Genomic DNA, 22403 nt, shown 5'->3' on the forward strand with positions numbered 1-22403 from the left:
TTTAACTCGCATCCCTCCCAATCTGACATTAGATAAACACTACGATACATGAACAAAGCTTTTAAATATTAAATATCTTACGCTCCCATAATTAAATAAATAGACTTGCTGTCACAGAGTAGCAAGGCAAAATTATCAAATAAGTTACTTAAATATTAAAACTTAATAAATACTCTCAAATAAATAAACAAGGCAGGTCAGGTTTAGCGAAGAGAGGAATGTGACGCTGAAGATCATGAAGACCAACGGACGACGGGGATTCCGGTCAGGACCAGGGTGCGGGAGAACGTCTCTAACACTGAGTGCCCTTGGCCACACAGGGGAGGTGTTCATTCACCAGTTGCAGGAGGTGAGCGTAGACTTCGCTGGCGTGAGTCCCGGAGTGGCCCTGCACGGGGAGAGGGAAAAATGTGTTGGTGATGGCGCCTCATGACATCGCCCCCCCACCACTCCTTCCCGAACACCACTTCCCACCCTCACCGCTGGGAGCACAGGGGGCTTCATCACAGTGTGGGGCAGCTTCGGTACACCCTGCCGGGCTGTGTCACTGTCCCTCACCCTCTCTTCACTCTTTTGGGAGGGGTCATCCTGCTGTCGATCTGGGCTCGAAGTTTCCCAGCTCCCCGTCCCATTAGAACTTTGCTGATTTGAAGTCCCCAAGTTGAGACCAGAGACCATTTCTCAGAATCGACTCCCCGCGGGGCTGAGGGAGTTCCCTCCCTCCGAAGGGTAGAAATGAAGCCCACCCCTCCACCCACCGTCTGCTCTCTGGGTGGGGGTCTAGATGAGGGAAGAGTTGTGCGTGGAAGTTGTCCGCCGCTTTGCCCTGGGTCGTCTGCTCTGGTGTGGTGCGGTCACGGCTGGATCTGTTGGCTGTCCTGGTCTCGGTGGGAACTGCTGGTCTAGTCTGGTCTGTGTGGTATCAGCTGGTGTGCCGAGACTCTGTGGAACCTGCTGATCTGATCTCTGGGATTTGTTGGTCTGGTCTCTGGGATCTGTTGCTCTGGTCTCTGTGGGATCTGCTGGTCTCTGGGATCTGTTGCTCTGGTCTCTGGGGGATCTGCTGGTCTGCGGTGCAGGAAGATGTCAGTGACCCACCCTGCTCCGGGATCTGTCACACTCCACAATTACCCATTACCCACTGGACAGAGAGATAGGGTTACCCCATTTCACCCTTGCCCACACACTCACCAATCACCTGCATCAGCATTCCCAGGGGGAGGGGGTGAGAGGGGTAATTACCGTTTGTAAATCATCTTTCAGTCTCTGCAGCAGGAAGGAGAGAAGTGGGGAGAATCGATCATCGCGGACATCATCCTCTGTAACCTGGAGAGGCAGACGGGAGGGAGAGTGAGTGGGAGTGGAGAGAGGGGGAAAGGAGAGGAAAAGGGGAGGGAGGATGGAGCGTGACGTGGAGAGGGAATGGGGAGGGAGAGTGAGGGATGAAGAGAAGAGACGGTTGCGCAGGAGGAAGGAAGCTGGAGGGAGGAGGGAAGTTGGACGGACAGGAGGGATGATTGCGTGAGAGGAGGAGAGGCAGGAAGTTGGAGGGACGATTGTGCGGGAGGAGGGAGGGTCTCTGAGAACTGAGAGTGGTAACTGTGACATGTCGGATGCTGAGGCTCCCAGTACTCAAGAGGAGAGGAGGGAATGAAAGAGGGGAGGGTGAGGAAGGAGGGAATGAGGGAGAGGGGTGAATAAGGAGTGGAGGAAGGAATGAGGGAGAGGGGTGAATAAGGAGTGGAGGAAGGAATGAGGGAGAGGGGTGAATAAGGAGTGGAGGAAGGAATGAGGGAGGAGGGGAATGAAGGAGAGGAGGAGGGAATGAGGGAGAGGGGTGAATAAGGAGTGGAGGAAGGAAGTGAAGGTGAAGGACTGTACACACGGAAGAGGGGAGGCTCGGACACACAGAGACAGCAACAAACATGTAAACACGCCACGCAGTCGCAGGTAGCAAACTCGGACACGTCCATGGGAACAGAAATGCCTGAATCAACACACCACGAACATGGCCACACTCTCTCTCTCTCTCTCTCTCTCTCAAAACACGCGTGTACCCTCATACAGCATGTTGTATGCATGAACATGCCCCTCGCATGTACGTGTTAACTCACACACTGTACTCGGACACGACAATCACTCGCCGCCTGTACTCTCACACTACAGTCACCCCCCCCCACCCCGCTTGTAGTCACACACACTACAGTTGCCCGTTGCCTGTACTCACACACTGCGCCAGTCTGCCTGTAATGAAGTGCAGTGTCTCGCAGACCTTCCTGCCGGCTGACCCGAGGATTCCCTCCGTCCTGTTGCGCAGAACCGCGGTGAAGAGCTGACACTCGGCCCGGACCAGGACCCTCCGCTCCGCGACCTGGAGTTACAGATGGAGAGGTGAGGCCTGGGGCAGTGGAGGGAACACGTCCCTCAGTATATGGCCCTCATGAGGGAGAACAGCACCGGAGCTGGTGGAACAGGGGATCCGAGGTGGACACTCCTTTAGGGAGGGGGTGGGTGGGTGTGTGGAGGGAGTGAGGGTGAGGAGGGTAGGGAGGGTGGGTGGGGCTGGGGAGGGTGGGAGACGGGGAGGTGAAAGACACGATATGAGGCTGACAGACTGGGAGGCAAGAGTGAGGGAGATGAGGTAGGAGGGCTGAGGGGTGTGGAGGAAAGTGAGGGTCAGTGAGGAGCTGCCACTGGGGATGGGGTTGAGGACGGAGGGAGGTTAGAATGTTGAGAGATAGGGTTGAGGGTTGAGGTGAGGATGAAGGGGAAGGTGGAGATTAGGAGGTCAGTGTGGAAGAGGATGAGGAAGGCTGAGGGGAAGGGAGTTGGTGAACACAAGGAGAGAAGATTGATGGGAAAGAGGGAGAGGAGTTGAGTGAGGGACAGAGTAGGTGATTGAGGAAGGTGGTGATTGAGGGGAGAAAACATTATTGAGGGACGGAGGTGTGTGAGGAGACTGAGGATCAGAAGAGGTGAATGAGGGGATACAAGGGGTTGAGGAGGGAGGAGGTGATTGATGGGGATGGAGACAGCAGCTGAGGAGAGACAAGGTGATGGAGGAGGTGATTGAGGAGACAGGAAGACAAGGCGCTGAGGAGGCCAGACATACAGACATCACTCACACTCAGGGTCCGCAGCTCATCCATCGAGGCCAGGAGAGGATCGGAACTGGAACCGGAGCCGGATTGGGAGTGGATCTGGTCCTGCTGGAGGAAGAGAAGGCTGGTCAGTGCTGGTCTCCACAGCAGTCGTTCCTCGGGAGCAGGGAGGTCAAAGTCCCCTGACGTGGTGGACGGTGGGGTGGGGGTGATCCGGGTCAGGGACAGTGTCGCACAGAGGCATTTCGGCCCATCTACACCATGCTGACCCTGCTGCCTGTCACAAGTTCAAGTTTGTTTATTGTCACTCAACTGTACCCGTATAGAACCAAACGAAATTCCTCCCTCTGGGACCAGGGTGCAAATCGGTCCTGTCTGCCCAAGTTTGGCCAGAATCCCTCTAAACCTTTCCTGTCCAAGTAACTTTTAAATGTTCTCTATGTTCCTGTCTCTACCACCTCCTTCCGTACCCACCCTCACCCCTCCACTCACCCTCTGGGTGAAAAATCTGCACTCGAGTCTCGTTTGTATCTCTCCCCCTCTTACCTTCAACCTGCATCCTTACCCTGGGGAGATGACAGTGGCCATCCCTGTAATCTATACCTCCCGTTCCCAGTCTGCCCGGACTCCGTGAATCATTCCCACACCCTCTCCAGCTCAACGACATCCCTCCTGGAGCTGTCTGACCGAGGGACACGGTGCTCCAGGGGCAGCCTCAGCAGCTTCCGGTATGGAGTGAATCGGGGAGGGAGGGAGGCTCAGGCTCAACGAGATGGAGGCTCAGATGAGGGACACTGGAGAGTCAGCTGGGTCTGTGGGAGGAAGGAACGCCGGGAGACAGTCAGTCGGAGGAAGGAGAGTCAGTCTCCAGGGAACGAGTCAGTCAGAGGAGAGAGGGAGGGTCAGACTGTAGGGGATGGCGATCGGGCTGCTCGTTCACCCTTCCTTACGTAGTGCCTCTGGGCGTTCCAGACGGTGGTGATGATGTCTGAGGGCATGCTCCTGAAGAGAGATAAGTCACAGCTCGAGCGGTCCGGGCTTCGTCTAACTGGACCACAGTCCAGCAGGGCGACCATGGCAGTCAGCAGGGCGACAGTCACGCTGGCCTTCATCACGGAGGCTGAGAGTACGCAGAGGAGGGCTGAGTGGCGGCAGGACTCGGGCTGCGAGGGAGCTCGGCGTCAGGAGCTGAGAGGACAGTGCTCAAAGTCGAACTGGTGTTGTCCTCTGTCAACCCTCTCCTCTCTCTGTGCCACTCCATCTCCCCTTGGGGCTTTTATTCCAGAGTTGGGGGGGGTGTTGCTGGAAAACCCCCGGTGGGGCTTGAGTTAGAAGCAAAACTGAGGGGTGTGTGTTCCCTCTGGTGATGTCAAGGGTGACAGCGCAGGAGAAAGAAACTGGAAAGTGAAAGCAGAGAGGAAAGAGTGTGGTCAAGAGGGAGTGTCGCAGTGAGGAGGGATGCTGCCCAGGATTTGATGGAGTTGAGGAAACTCGGCCTGGAGATATCTTGGCCGGCGTGTGAGGGATCTCAGCAAGAGGGTGAGATATCTCAGGGTGTGGTCCAGACTCTCATCGAGGAGGACATCGTCAATAGGCGATGCCTCAAGAATGTGACAACCATCAGGAAGGACCCTCACGAACCGAGACATGGGGTCTTCGCATTGCCACCATCCAGGACCAGGGACAGGGGCCCGGAGACCCACACTCACTGATTCAGAAACAGCTTCTCTCCTCAGCCAGCTGGTTCCTGAGCTCATCAACACTACCTTGCTATTTTTGAGAATTGTCATTATAATTTATAATGCATTTTATGCCCTGCACCGTACTGCAGCCACAAAAGAACAGATTTCGTGACATCAGTGATAGTAAGCCTGAGTCTGAGGGATCTCAGCTGGGACCCCCCTGTCCGTGGGACGTTCGCTCTCTTTCGTTTTGAGCTCTGTCAGCAACACCTGGCCCAGGCAGCCGCAGAAATTTCCGGAGTGTCTGTCAGCCCGAGGTGACGAGCCGTTGTTTCCTTCCTGCCTGGGTCCTGCTTTCAGTTTACATTAAATCGCAGAAGTGTTCTAGGGCAAAACGAAAGTTCTAGCTGCAAAGTCAGGAGGTGCTCCCTCACGTGCTCACAAAGCACAGAGTGAAGCTCCCTCCTTACCCTCCCTCCCTCCTCACCGTCCCATCACACACTCCCGGGGTCTACACAGAGTGAAGCTCCCTCCTCACCGTCCCTCCCTCCTCAGCATCCCCTCACACACTCCCGGGGTCAGACACAGAGTGAAGCTCCCTCCACACCGTCCCATCACACACTCCCGGGGTCAGACACAGAGTGAAGCTCCCTCCACACCGTCCCATCACACACTCCCGGGGTCAGACACAGAGTGAAGCTCCCTCCACACCGTCCCATCACACACTCCCGGGGTCAGACACAGAGTGAAGCTCCCTCCACACCGTCCCATCACACACTCCCGGGGTCAGACACAGAGTGAAGCTCCCTCCACACCGTCCCATCACACACTCCCGGGGTCAGACACAGAGTGAAGCTCCCTCCACACCGTCCCATCACACACTCCCGGGGTCAGACACAGAGTGAAGTTCCCTCCACACCGTCCCATCACACACTCCCGGGGTCAGACACAGAGTGAATCTCCCTCCACACCGTCCCATCACACACTCCCGGGGTCAGACACAGAGTGAAGCTCCCTCCACACTGTCCCATCACACAGTCCCGGGGTCAGACACAGAGTGAAGCTCCCTCCACACCGTCCCATCACACACTCCTGGGATCAGACACAGAGTGAAGCTCCCTCCACACCGTCCCATCACACACTCCTGGGATCAGACACAGAGTGAAGCTCCCTCCACACCGTCCCATCACACACTCCTGGGATCAGACACAGAGTGAAGCTCCCTCCACACTGTCCCATCACACACTCCCGGGGTCAGACACAGAGTGAAGCTCCCTCCACACCGTCCCATCACACACTCCTGGGATCAGACACAGAGTGAAGCTCCCTCCACACTGTCCCATCACACACTCCCGGGGTCAGACACAGTGTGAAGCTCCCTCCACACCGTCCCATCACACACTCCTGGGATCAGACACAGAGTGAAACTCCCTCCACACTGTCCCATCACACACTCCCTCAGAGTGTCGGGGAAGTGTTACTGATGAGTCTTTATGGCCAGGTTTGTGGACAATATAAATATAGGTGGAGGTGTAGGTTGCGTTGAGGGAGCAGGGAACCTGCTGACGGACTTTCACGGATGAGGAGAGTGGGAAGGAAGTGGCAGCTGGAACACAGAGCAGGGAAATGTTGCTCATGCTCTTTGGTGGAAGGAAGAAAGCGACAGACTCTTTTCCAAACAGGGAGAAAATTCGAAAATCTGAGTTGCAAGGGGACTTGGGAGCCCTCACGCAGGATCCGTTAAAGGATCATTCGCAGGTTGAGTCGGTGGTGAGGAAGGCAAATGCTACGTCAGCTTTCATTTCGAGGGGACTGGAATATGAAAGCAAGGATGTAATGCAGGTGCCCAGTCTCTGGGCAGACCGTACTTGGTGTATTGTGAGTCGTTTTGAGACCTTATCTGAGAGAAGATGTGGTTCACCAGAGTGACTCCCAGAGGAGCATTTGATAACCCTGGGCCAGCGCTCGCTGGAGTTTGGAAGAATGGGGGGAAGATCTCACCGAAACCTATCGAATATTGAATGACCTAGTTAGAGTGGAGGTGGAGAAGGTATTTCCATTAGTGCGGGTGTCTAGGAATAGAGGGACGCCCATTTAGAACAGAGAGGAGGAGGCATTTCTTTAGCCAAATGGTGGTGTTTCACCACAGATGGCTGTGGAGGCTGTGTTGTTCGTGGTTAGTCAGACTGTGGAAGGTTATGGGGAGAAGTCAGGAGAATGGGGTTGAGAGGGGTAATAAATCACCCCTGATGGCACGGACTCGAGAGGACAAATAACTTAAGTCTACTATATATTAAACACCAGACGCAGAAGATGGGCTACAGTTAGCTTGAGCAGAATCTTCTTATGTCCAGTGTTCATTGGAACATATAGTGAACTCCTCCATTCCATCCACCAAAGGTGGAAATTCCTTGTGGTCAACCATTTTAATTCCCTACCTCATTCCCGTTCCAACATGTTGGTTCACAGCCTGTATTCTGCAATGACGAGGTCACTCCCAGGTTGGAGGAATACAGGGGGTAATAGCCCCCGGCCCAGCCAAACTTAATATAGGGAGTGATAGCCCCCAGCCCAGCCAAACTGAATATAGGGAGTGATAGCCCCCGGCCCAGCCAAACTGAATATAGGGAGTGATAGCCCCCGGCCCAACCAAACTTAAGACAGGGAATGATAGCATCCGGCCCAGCCAAACTTAATACAGGGAATGATAGCATCCGGCCCAGCCAAACTTAATACAGGGAGTGATAGCCCCCGGCCCAGCCAAACTTAATACAGGGGGTGATAGCCCCTGGCGCGGCCAAACTTAATACAGGGAGTGATAGCATCCGGCCCAGCCAAACTTAATACAGGGGGTGATAGCCCCTGGCGCGGCCAAACTTAATACAGGGAGTGATAGCATCCGGCCCAGCCAAACTGAATACAGGGAGTGATAGCCCCCGGCCCAGCCAAACTTAATACAGGGGGTGATAGCCCCCGGTCCAGCCAAACTTAATACAGGGAATGATAGCATCCGGCCCAGCCAAACTTAATACAGGGAGTGATAGCCCCCGGCCCAGCCAAACTTAATACAGGGAATGATAGCCCCCGGCCCAGCCAAACTTAATACAGGGAATGATAGCATCCGGCCCAGCCAAACTTAATACAGGGAATGATAGCATCCGGCCCAGCCAAACTTAATACAGGGAGTGATAGCCCCCGGCCCAGCCAAACTTAATACAGGGAATGATAGCATCCGGCCCAGCCAAACTTAATACAGGGGGTGATAGCCCCCGGTCCAGCCAAACTTAATACAGGGGGTGATAGCCCCCGGCCCAGCCAAACTTAATACAGGGAGTGATAGCCCCCGGCCCAGCCAAACTTAATACAGGGAGTGATAGCCCCCGGTCCAGCCAAACTTAATATGGGGAGTGATAGCCCCCGGCCCAGCCAAACTTAATACAGGGGGTGATAGCCCCCGGTCCAGCCAAACTTAATACAGGGGGTGATAGCCCCCGGCCCAGCCAAACTTAATACAGGGGGTGATAGCCCCCGGCCCAGCCAAACTTAATACGGGGAGTGATAGCCCCCGGCCCAGCCAAACTTAATACAGGGAGTGATAGCCCCCGGCCCAGCCAAACTTAATACAGGGAATGATAGCCCCCGGCCCAGCCAAACTGAATACAGGGAGTGATAGCCCCCGGCCCAGCCAAACTTAATACAGGGAATGATAGCCCCCGGCCCAGCCAAACTTAATATCGGGAGTGATAGCCCCCGGCCCAGCCAAACTTAATACAGGGAGTGATAGCCCCCGGCCCAGCCAAACTTAATACAGGGAGTGATAGCCCCCGGCCCAGCCAAACTGAATATAGGGAGTGATAGCCCCCGGCCCAGCCAAACTGAATACAGGGAGTGATAGCCTCCGGCCCAGCCAAACTGAATACAGGGAGTGATAGCCTCCGGCCCAGCCAAACTGAATATAGGGAGTGATAGCCCCCGGCCCAGCCAAACTTAATACAGGGAGTGATAGCATCCGGCCCAGCCAAACTTAATACAGGGAGTGATAGCCCCCGGCCCAGCCAAACTGAATATAGGGAATGATAGCCCCCGGCCCAGCCAAACTGAATACAGGGAGTGATAGCATCCGGCCCAGCCAAACTGAATATAGGGAGTGATAGCCCCCGGCCCAGCCAAACTGAATACAGGGAGTGATAGCATCCGGCCCAGCCAAACTTAATACAGGGAGTGATAGCCTTCGGCCCAGCCAAACTGAATACAGGGAGTGATAGCATCCGGCCCAGCCAAACTGAATACAGGGAGTGATAGCCTCCGGCCCAGCCAAACTGAATATAGGGAGTGATAGCCCCCGGCCCAGCCAAACTTAATACAGGGAGTGATAGCCTCCGGCCCAGCCAAACTGAATATAGGGAGTGATAGCCCCCGGCCCAGCCAAACTGAATATAGGGAGTGATAGCCCCCGGCCCAGCCAAACTGAATACAGGGAGTGATAGCCCCCGGCCCAGATAAACTGAATATAGGGAGTGATAGCCCCCGGCCCAGCCAAACTGAATATAGGGGGTGATAGCATCCGGCCCAGCCAAACTGAATATAGGGAGTGATAGCCCCCGGCCCAGCCAAACTGAATACAGGGAGTGATAGCCCCCGGCCCAGCCAAACTGAATACAGGGAGTGATAGCCCCCGGCCCAACCAAACTGAATACAGGGAGTGATAGCCTCCGGCCCAGCCAAACTGAATATAGGGAGTGATAGCCGCCGGCCCAGCCAAACTGAATATAGGGAGTGATAGGCCCCGGCCCAGCCAAACTGTATATAGGGAGTGATAGCCTCCGGCCAAGCCAAACTGAATATAGGGAGTGATAGCCCCCGGCCCAGCCAAACTGAATATAGGGGGTGATAGCATCCGGCCCAGCCAAACTGAATATAGGGGGTGATAGCATCCGGCCCAGCCAAACTGAATACAGGGAGTGATAGCATCCGGCCCAGCCAAACTGAATATAGGGAGTGATAGCCCCCGGCCCAGCCAAACTGAATATAGGGAGTGATAGCCCCCGGCCCAGCCAAACTGAATATAGGGAGTGATAGCCCCCGGCCCAGCCAAACTGAATACAGGGAGTGATAGCATCCGGCCCAGCCAAACTGAATACAGGGAGTGATAGCCTCCGGCCCAGCCAAACTGAATATAGGGAGTGATAGCCCCCGGCCCAGCCAAACTGAATATAGGGAGTGATAGCCCCCGGCCCAGCCAAACTTAATACAGGGAGTGATAGCCCCCGGCCCAGCCAAACCGAATATAGGGGGTGATAGCATCCGGCCCAACCAAACTTAATACAGGGAGTGATCGCACCCGGCCCAGCCAAACTTAATACAGGGAGTGATAGCCCTCGGCCCAGCCAAACTTAATACAGGGAGTGATAGCCCCCGGCCCAGCCAAACTTAATACAGGGAGTGATAGCCCCCGGCCCAACCAAACTTAATACAGGGAGTGATCGCACCCGGCCCAGCCAATCTTAATACAGGGAGTGATAGCCCCCGGCCCAGCCAAACTTAATACAGGGAGTGATCGCACCCGGCCCAGCCAAACTTAATACAGGGAGTGATAGCCCCCGGCCCAGCCAAACTGAATATAGGGAGTGATAGCCTCCGGCCCAGCCAAACTTAATATAGGGAGTGATAGCCCCCGGCCCAGCCAAACTTAATATAGGGAGTGATAGCCCCCGGCCCAGCCAAACTTAATATAGGGAGTGATAGCCCCCGGCCCAACCAAACTTAATATAGGGACTGATAGCCCCCGGCTCAGCCAAACTGAATATAGGGAGTGATAGCCCCCGGCTCAGCCAAACTGAATACAGGGAGTGATAGCCCCCGGCCCAGCCAAACTTAATACAGGGAGTGATAGCCCCCGGCCCAGCCAAACTGAATACAGGGAGTGATAGCCCCCGGCCCAGCCAAACTGAATATAGGGAGTGATAGCCCCCGGCCCAGCCAAACTTAATATAGGGAGTGATAGCCCCCGGCCCAGCCAAACTGAATACAGGGAGTGATAGCCCCCGGCCCAGCCAAACTTAATACAGGGAGTGATAGCCCCCGGCCCAGCCAAACTTAATACAGGGAATGATAGCCCCCGGCCCAGCCAAACTGAATATAGGGAGTGATAGCCCCCGGCCCAGCCAAACTGAATATAGGGAGTGATAGCCTCTGGCCCAGCCAAACTGAATACAGGGAGTGATAGCCCCCAGCCCAGCCAAACTGAATATAGGGAGTGATAGCACCCGGCCCAGCCAAACTGAATACAGGGAATGATAGCCCCCGGCCCAGCCAAACTGAATATAGGGAGTGATAGCCTCTGGCCCAGCCAAACTGAATACAGGGAGTGATAGCCCCCGGCCCAGCCAAACTGAATATAGGGAGTGATAGCCTCTGGCCCAGCCAAACTGAATACAGGGAGTGATAGCCTCTGGCCCAGCCAAACTGAATATAGGGAATGATATCCCCCGGCCCAGCCAAACTGAATATAGGGAATGATAGCCCCCGGCCCAGCCAAACTGAATACAGGGAGTGATAGCCTCCGGCCCAGCCAAACTGAATATAGGGAGTGATAGCCCCTGGCCCAGCCAAACTGAATATAGGGGGTGATAGCCTCCGGCCCAGCCAAACTGAATATAGGGAGTGATATCCCCCGGCCCAGCCAAACTGAATATAGGGAGTGATAGCCCCTGGCCCAGCCAAACTGAATATAGGGGGTGATAGCCTCCGGCCCATCCAAACTGAATATAGGGAGTGATATCCCCCGGCCCAGCCAAACTGAATATAGGGGGTGATAGCATCCGGCCCAGCCAAACTGAAAATAGGGGGTGATAGCCCCCGGCTCAGCCAAACTGAATATAGGGGGTGATAGCCTCCAGCCCAGCCAAACTGAAAATAGGGGGTGATAGCCCCCGGCCCAGAAACTGAAAATAGGGGGTGATAGCCCCCGGCTCAGCCAAACTGAATATAGGGGGTGATAGCCTCCAGCCCAGCCAAACTGAAAATAGGGGGTGATAGCCCCCGGCCCAGAAACTGAAAATAGGGGGTGATAGCCCCCGGCCCAGCCAAACTGAATATAGGGGGTGATAGCCCCCGGCTCAGCCAAACTGAATATAGGGGGTGATAGCCTCCAGCCCAGCCAAACTGAAAATAGGGGGTGATAGCCCCCGGCTCAGCCAAACTGAATATAGGGGGTGATAGCCTCCGGCCCAGCCAAACTGAATATAGGGAGTGATAGCCCCCGGCCCAGCCAAACTGAATATAGGGGGTGATAGCCTCCAGCGCAGCCAAACTGAATATAGGGGGTGATAGCCTCCAGCCCAGCCAAACTGAAAATAGGGGGTGATAGCCCCCGGCCCAGCCAAACTGAAAATAGGGGGTGATAGCCCCTGGCTCAGCCAAACTGAAAATAGGGGGTGATAGCCCCCGGCCCAGCCAAACTGAAAATAGGGGGTGATAGCCCCCGGCCCAGCCAAACTGAAAATAGGGGGTGATAGCCCCTGGCTCAGCCAAACTGAAAATAGGGGGTGATAGCCCCTGGCTCAGCCAAACTGAAAATAGGGGGTGATAGCCCCTGGCTCAGCCAAACTGAATATAGGGGGTGATAGCCCCCGGCCCAGCCAAACTGAATATAGGGGGTGATAGCCCCTGGCTCAGCCAAACTGAATATAGGGAGTGATAGCCCCTGGCTCAGCCAAACTGAAAATAGGGGGTGATAGCCCCCGGCCCAGCCAAACTGAAAATAGGGGGTGATAGCCCCTGGCTCAGCCAAACTGAAAATAGGGGGTGATAGCCCCCGGCCCAGCCAAACTGAAAATAGGGGGTGATAGCCCCCGGCCCAGCCAAACTGAATATAGGGGGTGATAGCCTCCAGCCCAGCCAAACTGAAAATAGGGGGTGATAGCCCCCGGCCCAGCCAAACTGAATATAGGGGGTGATAGCCTCCAGCCCAGCCAAACTGAAAATAGGGGGTGATAGCCCCCGGCCCAGCCAAACTGAATATAGGGAGTGATAGCCCCTGGCCCAGCCAAACTGAATATAGGGGGTGATAGCCCCTGGCTCAGCCAAACTGAAAATAGGGGGTGATAGCCCCCGGCCCAGCCAAACTGAAAATAGGGGGTGATAGCCCCTGGCTCAGCCAAACTGAAAATAGGGAGTGATAGCCCCCGGCCCAGCCAAACTGAAAATAGGGGGTGATAGCCCCCGGCCCAGCCAAACTGAATATAGGGAATGATAGCCCCCGGCCCAGCCAAACTGAATACAGGGAGTGATAGCATCCGGCCCAGCCAAACTGAATATAGGGAGTGATAGCCCCTGGCCCAGCCAAACTGAATATAGGGAGTGATAGCCCCTGGCCCAGCCAAACTGAATATAGGGAGTGATAGCCCCTGGCCCAGCCAAACTGAATATAGGGGGTGATAGCCCCTGGCCCAGCCAAACTGAATATAGGGGGTGATAGCCCCTGGCTCAGCCAAACTGAAAATAGGGGGTGATAGCCCCCGGCCCAGCCAAACTGAAAATAGGGAGTGATAGCCCCTGGCCCAGCCAAACTGAATATAGGGGGTGATAGCCCCTGGCTCAGCCAAACTGAAAATAGGGGGTGATAGCCCCCGGCCCAGCCAAACTGAAAATAGGGGGTGATAGCCCCTGGCTCAGCCAAACTGAAAATAGGGAGTGATAGCCCCCGGCCCAGCCAAACTGAAAATAGGGGGTGATAGCCCCCGGCCCAGCCAAACTGAATATAGGGAATGATAGCCCCCGGCCCAGCCAAACTGAATACAGGGAGTGATAGCATCCGGCCCAGCCAAACTGAATATAGGGAGTGATAGCCCCCGGCTCAGGCAAACTGAAAATAGGGGGTGATAGCCCCCGGCTCAGCCAAACTGAAAATAGGGGGTGATAGCCCCCGGCTCAGCCAAACTGAAAATAGGGGGTGATAGCCCCCGGCTCAGGCAAACTGAAAATAGGGGGTGATAGCCCCCGGCTCAGCCAAACTGAAAATAGGGGGTGATAGCCCCCGGCTGAGCCAAACTTAAGAAATCTTGCTTGGGCGGATGCTGCTCAACGTGTCCCCTGTGACAAATCAGTACCCCGAAATGACAAACAGTACACAACAGGCAATTAAGCGATTGAGCTTTATAATTCTTAATTTGACTATATGGTCAGTAAAGAAAACAAAGAAATGAAAAAGGGCCCATTCTCACGAAGCAGCTAACTGCACAGGTTTGGAGCTCACTGATAAGCCATCCGATCATCACTGACCTTCGGACCCTCGCAGTCTACCGACTCTCTCCACTCACGTCTTCTCTCCTCATCTCTCCCCGGCAAAAAGAATTGCAAATTCCCGGCTCCCAAGGAAGAACAACATCCTGGCTGGCATGTCCCGTTATCTCTAGTCATAACCTAAACATTGCTGCCACAGAGAAACCATTACCTCAGCAGTGGAACGTTACAGAGAAGCCATTACAGTAGCAGTGAGACCTTACAGCGTGCTAAAATTCCATTTATGTAGCCTCCAACCTGATGGTATGAACATCGATTTCTCCTTCTGGTAAAAGGTTTTTTCCCTCCCCTTTTCCTCTTCTTCTATGTCTTCACTCTGGTCTCTTAGCTCTTCTCACCTGCCTATCTCCTCCCCCTGGTGCCCCTCCTCCTTCCCTTTCTCCTCTCCTATCAGATTCATTCCTCTCTAGCCCTGACCTTTCCCAACCACCTGGCTTCACCTATCGCCCTCTGGCTGCCCTCCTCCGACCTGATGAATGGTCTCAGCCCCAATTGTCAACTGTTTGTTCATTTCCAGAGATGCTGCCGAGTTCCTCCAGCATCTCGTGTGTGTTGCCTGGATTTCCAGCATCTGCAGATCTTTGGATAGGCAGCTCTGAGATTTGTTTTCCTGTGGGCATTCTCAGCAAATCTATAGGATAGTGAATATAACAGGATCAACCAGAGTGCAGAACATCAAACGTGCAAACAGAAATATAAATAAATAATGAGAGCATGAAATAACAAGATAAAGATTCCTTAAAGTGAGATCATTGCTTGTGGGAACATTTCAATGACGGAGCAGCTGAGCCTGATGGTTGAGGGTTGGTAACTGTTCTTGGATCTGGTAGTGCAAGTCCTGAGGCTCTTGTTCTCTGGTTGGGAGGCCCTTGAACAGAAAATCCTACAAAAAGGCCCAGTCCATCAGTCAGGAGAGCGGCGTCCATCATCAGGGACCCCCATCACCCAGGCCATGCTCTCTTTTTGCTGCTGTCATCAGAAAGGAGGTACGGGAGCCTCAGGGCTCACACTACCAGATTCAGGAATAGTTATTCCCCATCTGTCAGGCTCCTGAACCAGGAGATAACAATTTGTTCATTTCCAGAGATGCTGCTGAGTTGCCCCTCAGTCAAATGGCTCCTGAACCAGAGGGGTTAACTTGACTCATCTTCACCTGAATCTTCATCTTCATCATCTTCACATTATTGAAATGTTTCCACAACCTGTGGGCTGAGTTTCAAACACTCTTCATCTCATGTTCTCAGTATTTATTGCTTATTTATTTATTAATATTATTGTTTTCCTTTAGTACTTGCACAATTTGTTGATCACCCTGTTAGGTGTGTTCTTTTATTGATCTCACAGACATATAAAAATAAATTTATTCATAATAAATGTACTTCAAACTTTTGGACCTTACTCCTGTCCAGGGCCCTCAGGATCCCTCATCAGCCAGGTCGCCTACTCCAGCCTGCTTTGCCCTTTGCTCTGACGGGAACATGTTGATTTACTCTCTCAGAGACCAGTACAGCACAGTACGTGTCCTTCAGCAAACCAGCTTGTGCCAGCCTCTATCCACAAGCAATCTCACCCTTGCCTCCAGTTTAGAACTTTAGGTGGTGGTCCAGTTTTTGTTCCTTTCCATAGATAATTTCGAGTCAGCAGAACTATAGAGACTGGTTCGAAGGTACCCCTCACCCCCCCCCCCCCCCCACTGACGCCCTGGTCTCTTGTCCTGTCACTTTCCCCAGAGCGAGGAAGGACTGTACTCAAATAAAAGCAATTCAGTCCAATAGTCTTTCCGCACTCTCCCTCATGCCTGTACAACTTACAGAACGAGTACAGTTTGGTAAATGACATGGGCATTCAACATACAGTATACAGACTGGAGAACATACATAGTATGGCAGACAGAGCACAGACCATGGGTCATATTCTATAGACTCCCACTGTCCTCCAGTTAAGATGCGAGAGGCTGAAGCACTGAGCCCCAGCTGCTTGCCACCAGAGAGGGGAGAGCCTGCTGCCGCGCCTGGGCCCGGACAGCAATGTCCAGGTTTTTCCCGCGATGCGGATGTGGACTTCGGACTGTAGACTCTTCCCCCCCCCCCAGATTTACAGTTTATATATTTTGTGTTTTCTCACCCAGTCTTCTTGGTTCTGTTTCCTGGGGCTGCAATGGCCAGCACAAGAGGGCATAATTTTAAGGTGCTTGGGAGAAGGTATAGAGGAGATGTCAGAGCTAAGTTGGTTTCTTTTTACGCAGAGAGTTGTGAGTGCGTGGAATGAGCTGCCGGTGATGGTGGTGGAGGCGGATACGATAGGGTCTTTTAAGAGGCTCCTGGGTAGTACATGGAGCTTAGAAAAATAGAGGACTATGGGTAACCCTAGGTAATTTCTAATTGTTTGGAACAGCTTTGTGGGCCGAAGGGCTTGTACTGTGCTCTGGAGGTTTTCTATGTTTCTATACGATGGCATGACAAACACTGATAGGCTGAATAGCCTAATTCTGCTTCTGAGTCTTATGGTTTACCCTAATATCTCTCTCTTTCTCACTGACTCGTCACGCTCTCTCTCTCTCTCTCATTGTCTCACCCTGCTCTGTCTGTCTCTCTGTCTCTCTCTCTTGGTATCTCGCCCCGCTCTCTCTCTTACTGTCTTACTCTGCTCTCTCTGTTACTCTCTCACTGCCTCACCCCACGCTCTCTCTGTCGCCCCGATCTCTCTCTTACTGTCTTACTCTGCTCTCTCTGTTACTCTCTCACTGCCTCACCCCACGCTCTCTCTGTCGCCCCGATCTCTCTCTCTCTCGCTAAGACTAAGGAATCGATAATGGTCTTCAGGGAGGGGAAGACAAAGGAAGACACACCAGTCCTCATCGAGGGATCAGCAGTGGAAAGGGTGAGCAGTTTCAAGTTCCTGAATGTCAACATCTCTGAGGATCTATCATATTGATCCTATCTATCATATGATCCTCATATTGATGCAACTACAAAGCAGGCAATCATATCCACCTCCATCACCATCGCACTCACCACTCTCTGCATAAAAAACTTACCCCTGACATCTCCTCTGTCCCTGCTTCCAAGCACCTGAAAACTGTGTCCTTTCATGCTAGCCCTGGGGAAAAAGCCTCTTATTATCCACATGATCAATGCTTCTCATCACCTTGTACACCTCTATCAGGTCAACTCTCACCCTCTGTTGCTCCAAGGAGAAAAGGCCGAGTTCACTCAACCTATTCTTGTAAGGCATGTTCCCCAATCCAGGCAACACCCTTGTAAAATCTCCTCTGCACCCTTCCTGTGGTTCCTGTAGTGAGGCGACCAGAACTCCAAGTGGGGTCTGACCAGGGTCCTATATAGCTGCAACATTACCTCTCGGCTGATGCATTATCCTTCTCGATCACATTCTCCTGCCTTCTCCCTGTAAACTTACCGCCATTACTAATCAACAACCTATCACCCTCTGCTTTAAATATACCCAATGGCTCGGCCTCCACAGCCGTCTGTGGCAATGAATTCCACAGATTCACTACACTCTGGCTAAAGAAATTCCTCCTCATCTCTGTTCTAAATGCAGGTGGCTCTATTCTGAGGCTGCGCCCTCTGGCCCTAGAGTCTCTCCAGACCCACTCTATCTGGGCCTTTCCACATCCGAAAGGTTTCACTGAGATCCCCCTGGTTCTAAATTCCAGCCGGTACATTCCCAGAGCCGTCACGTGCTTCCCATACATTAACCCTTTCAGTCACAGGATAATCTTTGTGAACATCCTCTGGACCCTCTAATGTCAGAGGTAAGGGGCCCAAAGCTGCTCAAAACACCATGTGGCAAAGCCAGTGCCTCACAGAGCCTCAGCATCAACGTTCTACCCCTCCAACATCTACTCTAACATCACATTTGCCTTCCTCACCACTGACTCAACCTGCAAATTAACCGTTAGAGAATCATATATGAGGACGCCCAAGTCCCTTTGTACCTCTGCTTTCTGAATTTTCTCCCCATTTAGAAAATAGTCTATTCCTTCCACCAAAGTACGTCCATACACTCCCTGCACTACATTCCATCTGCCAGTTTTTTTACCCATTCTCTTAATCTGTCTAAGTCCTTCTGCTGCCTCCCTGCCACTCCAGCTAACTTCATATTGTCCACAAACTTGTCACAAAACCCATGCTTTGTATCAATAACAGTTCTCCTGTAACCTGACAGGGTGTGTGATGAAACTGTGCGGAGGGAGATTCACTCTGTGTCTGACCCCGGGAGTGTGTGATGGGACGGTGTGGAGGGAGCTTCACTCTGTGTCTGACCCCGGGAGTGTGTGATGGGACGGTGTGGAGGGAGCTTCACTCTGTGTCTGACCCCGGGAGTGTGTGATGGGACGGTGTGGAGGGAGCTTCACTCTGTGTCTGACCCCGGGAGTGTGTGATGGGACGGTGTGGAGGGAGCTTCACTCTGTGTCTGACCCCGGGAGTGTGTGATGGGACGGTGTGGAGGGAGCTTCACTCTGTGTCTGACCCCGGGAGTGTGTGATGGGACGGTTTGGAGGGAGCTTCACTCTGTGTCTGACCCCGGGAGTGTGTGATGGGACGGTGTGGAGGGAGCTTCACTCTGTGTCTGACCCTGGGAGTGTGTGATGAAACTGTGCGGAGGGAGATTCACTCTGTGTCTGACCCCGGGAGTGTGTGATGGGATGGTGGGGAGGGAGCTTCACTCTGTGTCTGACCCCGGGACTGTGTGAGGGGATGCTGAGGAGGGAGCTTCACTCTGTGTTCTGACGCCCGGGAGTAAGACGGTGTGGAGGATGTACTGGAGTGTGTGATGGGACGGTGTGGAGGGAGCTTCACTCTGTGTCTGACCCTGGGAGTGTGTGATGGGACGGTGTGGAGGAGCTTCACTCTGTGTCTGACCCCGGGAGTGTGTGATGGGACGGTGTGGAGGGAGCTTCACTCTGTGTCTGACCGCGGGACTGTGTGATGGGACGGTGTGGAGGGAGCTTCACTCTGTGTCTGACCCCGGGAGTGTGTGATGGGACGGTGTGGAGGGAGCTTCACTCTGTGTCTGACCCCGGGAGTGTGTGATGGGACGGTGTGGAGGGAGATTCACTCTGTGTCTGACCCCGGGAGTGTGTGAGGGGATGCTGAGGAGGGAGCTTCACTCTCTGTCTGACCCCGGGACTTTGTGATGGGACAGTGTTGAGGGAGCTTCACTCTGTGTCTGACCCCGGGACTGTGTGATGGGACGGTGTGGAGGGAGCTTCACTCTGTGTCTGACCCCGGGAGTGTGTGAGGGGATGCTGAGGAGGGAGGGACGGTGAGGAGGGAGCTTCACTCTGTGTCTGACCCTGGGAGTGTGTGAGGGGACTGTGAGGAGGGAGGGAGGGTAAGGAGGGAGCTTCACTCTGTGTAGACCCCGGGAGTGTGTGAGGGGACTGTGAGGAGGGAGGGAGGGTAAGGAGGGAGCTTCACTCTGTGTCTGACCCCGGGAGTGTGTGAGGGGACTGTGAGGAGGGAGGGAGGGTAAGGAGGGAGCTTCACTCTGTGTAGACCCCGGGAGTGTGTGAGGGGACTGTGAGGAGGGAGGGAGGGTAAGGAGGGAGCTTCACTCTGTGTCTGACCCCGGGAGTGTGTGAGGGGATGCTGAGGAGGGAGCTTCACTCTGTGTCTGACCCCGGGAGTGTGTGATGGGACGGTGTGGAGGGAGCTTCACTCTGTGTCTGACCCCGGGACTGTGTGATGGGACGGTGTGGAGGGAGCTTCACTCTGTGTCTGACCCCGGGAGTGTGTGAGGGGACTGTGAGGAGGGAGGGAGGGTAAGGAGGGAGCTTCACTCTGTGTAGACCCCGGGAGTGTGTGATGGGACGGTGTGGAGGGAGGGAGGGTAAGGAGGGAGCTTCACTCTGTGCTTTGTGAGCACGTGGAGGGTGCACCTCCTGACTTTGCAGCTAGAACTTTCGTTTTGCCCTAGAACACTTCTGCGATTTAATGTAAACTGAAAGCAGGACCCAGGCAGGAAGGAAACAAGGGCTCGTCACCTCGGGCTGACAGACACTCCGGAAATTTCTGCGGCTGCCTGGGCCAGGTGTTGCTGACAGAGCTCAAAACGAAAGAGAGTGAACGTCCCACGGACAGGGGGGTCCCAGCTGAGATCCCTCCGACTCAGGTTACTATCACTGACGTCACCAAATCTGTTCTTTTGTGGCTGCAGTACGGTGCAGGACATAAAATGCATTATAAATTATAATGACAATTCTCAAAAATAGCGAGGTAGTGCTGATGAGCTCAGGAACCAGCTGGCTGAGGAGAGAAGCTGTTTCTGAATCAGTGAGTGTGGGTCTCCTGGCCCCTGTCCCTGGTCCTGGATGGTGGCAATGTGAAGACCCCATGTCTCGGTTCGTGAGGGTCCTTCCTGATGGTTGTCACATTCTTGAGGCATCGCCTATTGACGATGTCCTCCTCGATGAGAGTCTGGACCACACCCTGAGATATCTCACCCTCTTGCTGAGATCCCTCACACGCCGGCCAAGATATCTCCAGGCCGAGTTCCTCAACTCCATCAAATCCTGGGCAGCATCCCCTCCTCACTGTGACACTCCCTCTTGACCACACTCTTTCCTCTCTGCTTTCACTTTCCAGTTTCTTTCTCCTGCGCTGTCACCCTTGACATCACCAGAGGGAACACACACCCCTCAGTTTTGCTTCTAACTCAAGCCCCACCGGGGGTTTTCCCAGCAACACCCCCCCCCAACTCTGGAATAAAAGCCCGAGGGGAGATGGAGTGGCACAGAGAGAGGAGAGGGTTGACAGAGGACAACACCAGTTCGACTTTGAGCACTGTCCTCTCAGCTCCTGACGCGCGAGCTCCCTCGCAGCCCGAGTCCTGCCGCCACTCAGCCCTCCTCTGCGTACTCTCAGCCTCCGTGATGAAGGCCAGCGTGACTGTCGCCCTGCTGACTGCCATGGTCGCCCTGCTGGACTGTGGTCCAGTTAGACGAAGCCGGACCGCCTCGAGCTGTGACTTATCTCTCTTCAGGAGCATGCCCTCAGACATCATCACCACCGTCTGGAACGCCCAGAGGCACTACGTAAGGAAGAGGGTGAACGAGGCAGCCCCGATCGCCATCCCCTACAGTCTGACCCTCCCTCTCTCCTCTGACTGACTCGTTCCCTGGAGACTGACTCTCCTTCCTCCGACTGACTGTCTCCCGGCGTTCCTTCCTCCCACAGACCCAGCTGACTCTCCAGTGTCCCTCATCTGAGCCTCCATCTCGGTTGAGCCTGAGCCTCCCTCCCTCCCCAATTCACTCCGTACCGGAAGCTGCTGAGGCTGCCCCTGGAGCACCGTGTCCCTCGGTCAGACAGCTCCAGGAGGGATGTCGTTGAGCTGGAGAGGGTGTGGGAATGATTCACGGAGGTCCGGGCAGACTGGGAACGGGAGGTATAGATTACAGGGATGGCCACTGTCATCTCCCCAGGGTAAGGATGCAAGGTTGAAGGTAAGAGGGGGAGAGATACAAACGAGACTTGAGTGCAGATTTTTCACCCAGAGGGTGAGTGGAGGGGTGAGGGTGGGTACGGAAGGAGGTGGTAGAGACAGGAACATAGAGAACATTTAAAAGTTACTTGGACAGGAAAGGTTTAGAGGGATTCTGGCCAAACTTGGGCAGACAGGACCGATTTGCACCCTGGTCCCAGAGGGAGGAATTTCGTTTGGTTCTATACGGGTACGGTTGAGTGACAATAAGCAAACTTGAACTTGTGACAGGCAGCAGGGTCAGCATGGTGTAGATGGGCCGAAATGCCTCTGTGCGACACTGTCCCTGACCCGGATCACCCCCACCCCACCGTCCACCACGTCAGCAGGTCCTTCACGAGGGGACGTTGACCTCCCTGCTCCCGAGGAACGACTGCTGCAGAGACCAGCACTGACCAGCCTTCTCTTCCTCCAGCAGGACCAGATCCACTCCCAATCCGCTCCGGTTCCAGTTCCGATCCTCTCCTGGCCTCGATGGATGAGCTGCGGACCCTGAATGTGAGTGATGTCTGTATGTCTGGCCTCCTCAGCGCCTTGTCTTCCTGTCTCCTCAATCACCTCCTCCATCACCTCGTCTCTCCTCAGCTGCTGTCTCCATCCCCATCAATCACCTCCTCCCTCTCAACCCCTTGTATCCCCCATTCACCTCTTCTGATCCTCAGTCTCCACACACACCTCCGTCCCTCAATAATGTTTTCTCCCTCAATCACCACCTTCCTCAATCACCTACTCTGTCCCTCACTCACTCCTCGCCCTCTTTCCCATCAATCTTCTCTCCTTGTGTTCACCAACTTCCCTTCCCCTCAGC

This window comes from Hemitrygon akajei, chromosome 24 (assembly GCF_048418815.1).
Source record: "Hemitrygon akajei chromosome 24, sHemAka1.3, whole genome shotgun sequence".
Taxonomy (NCBI): domain Eukaryota; kingdom Metazoa; phylum Chordata; class Chondrichthyes; order Myliobatiformes; family Dasyatidae; genus Hemitrygon; species Hemitrygon akajei.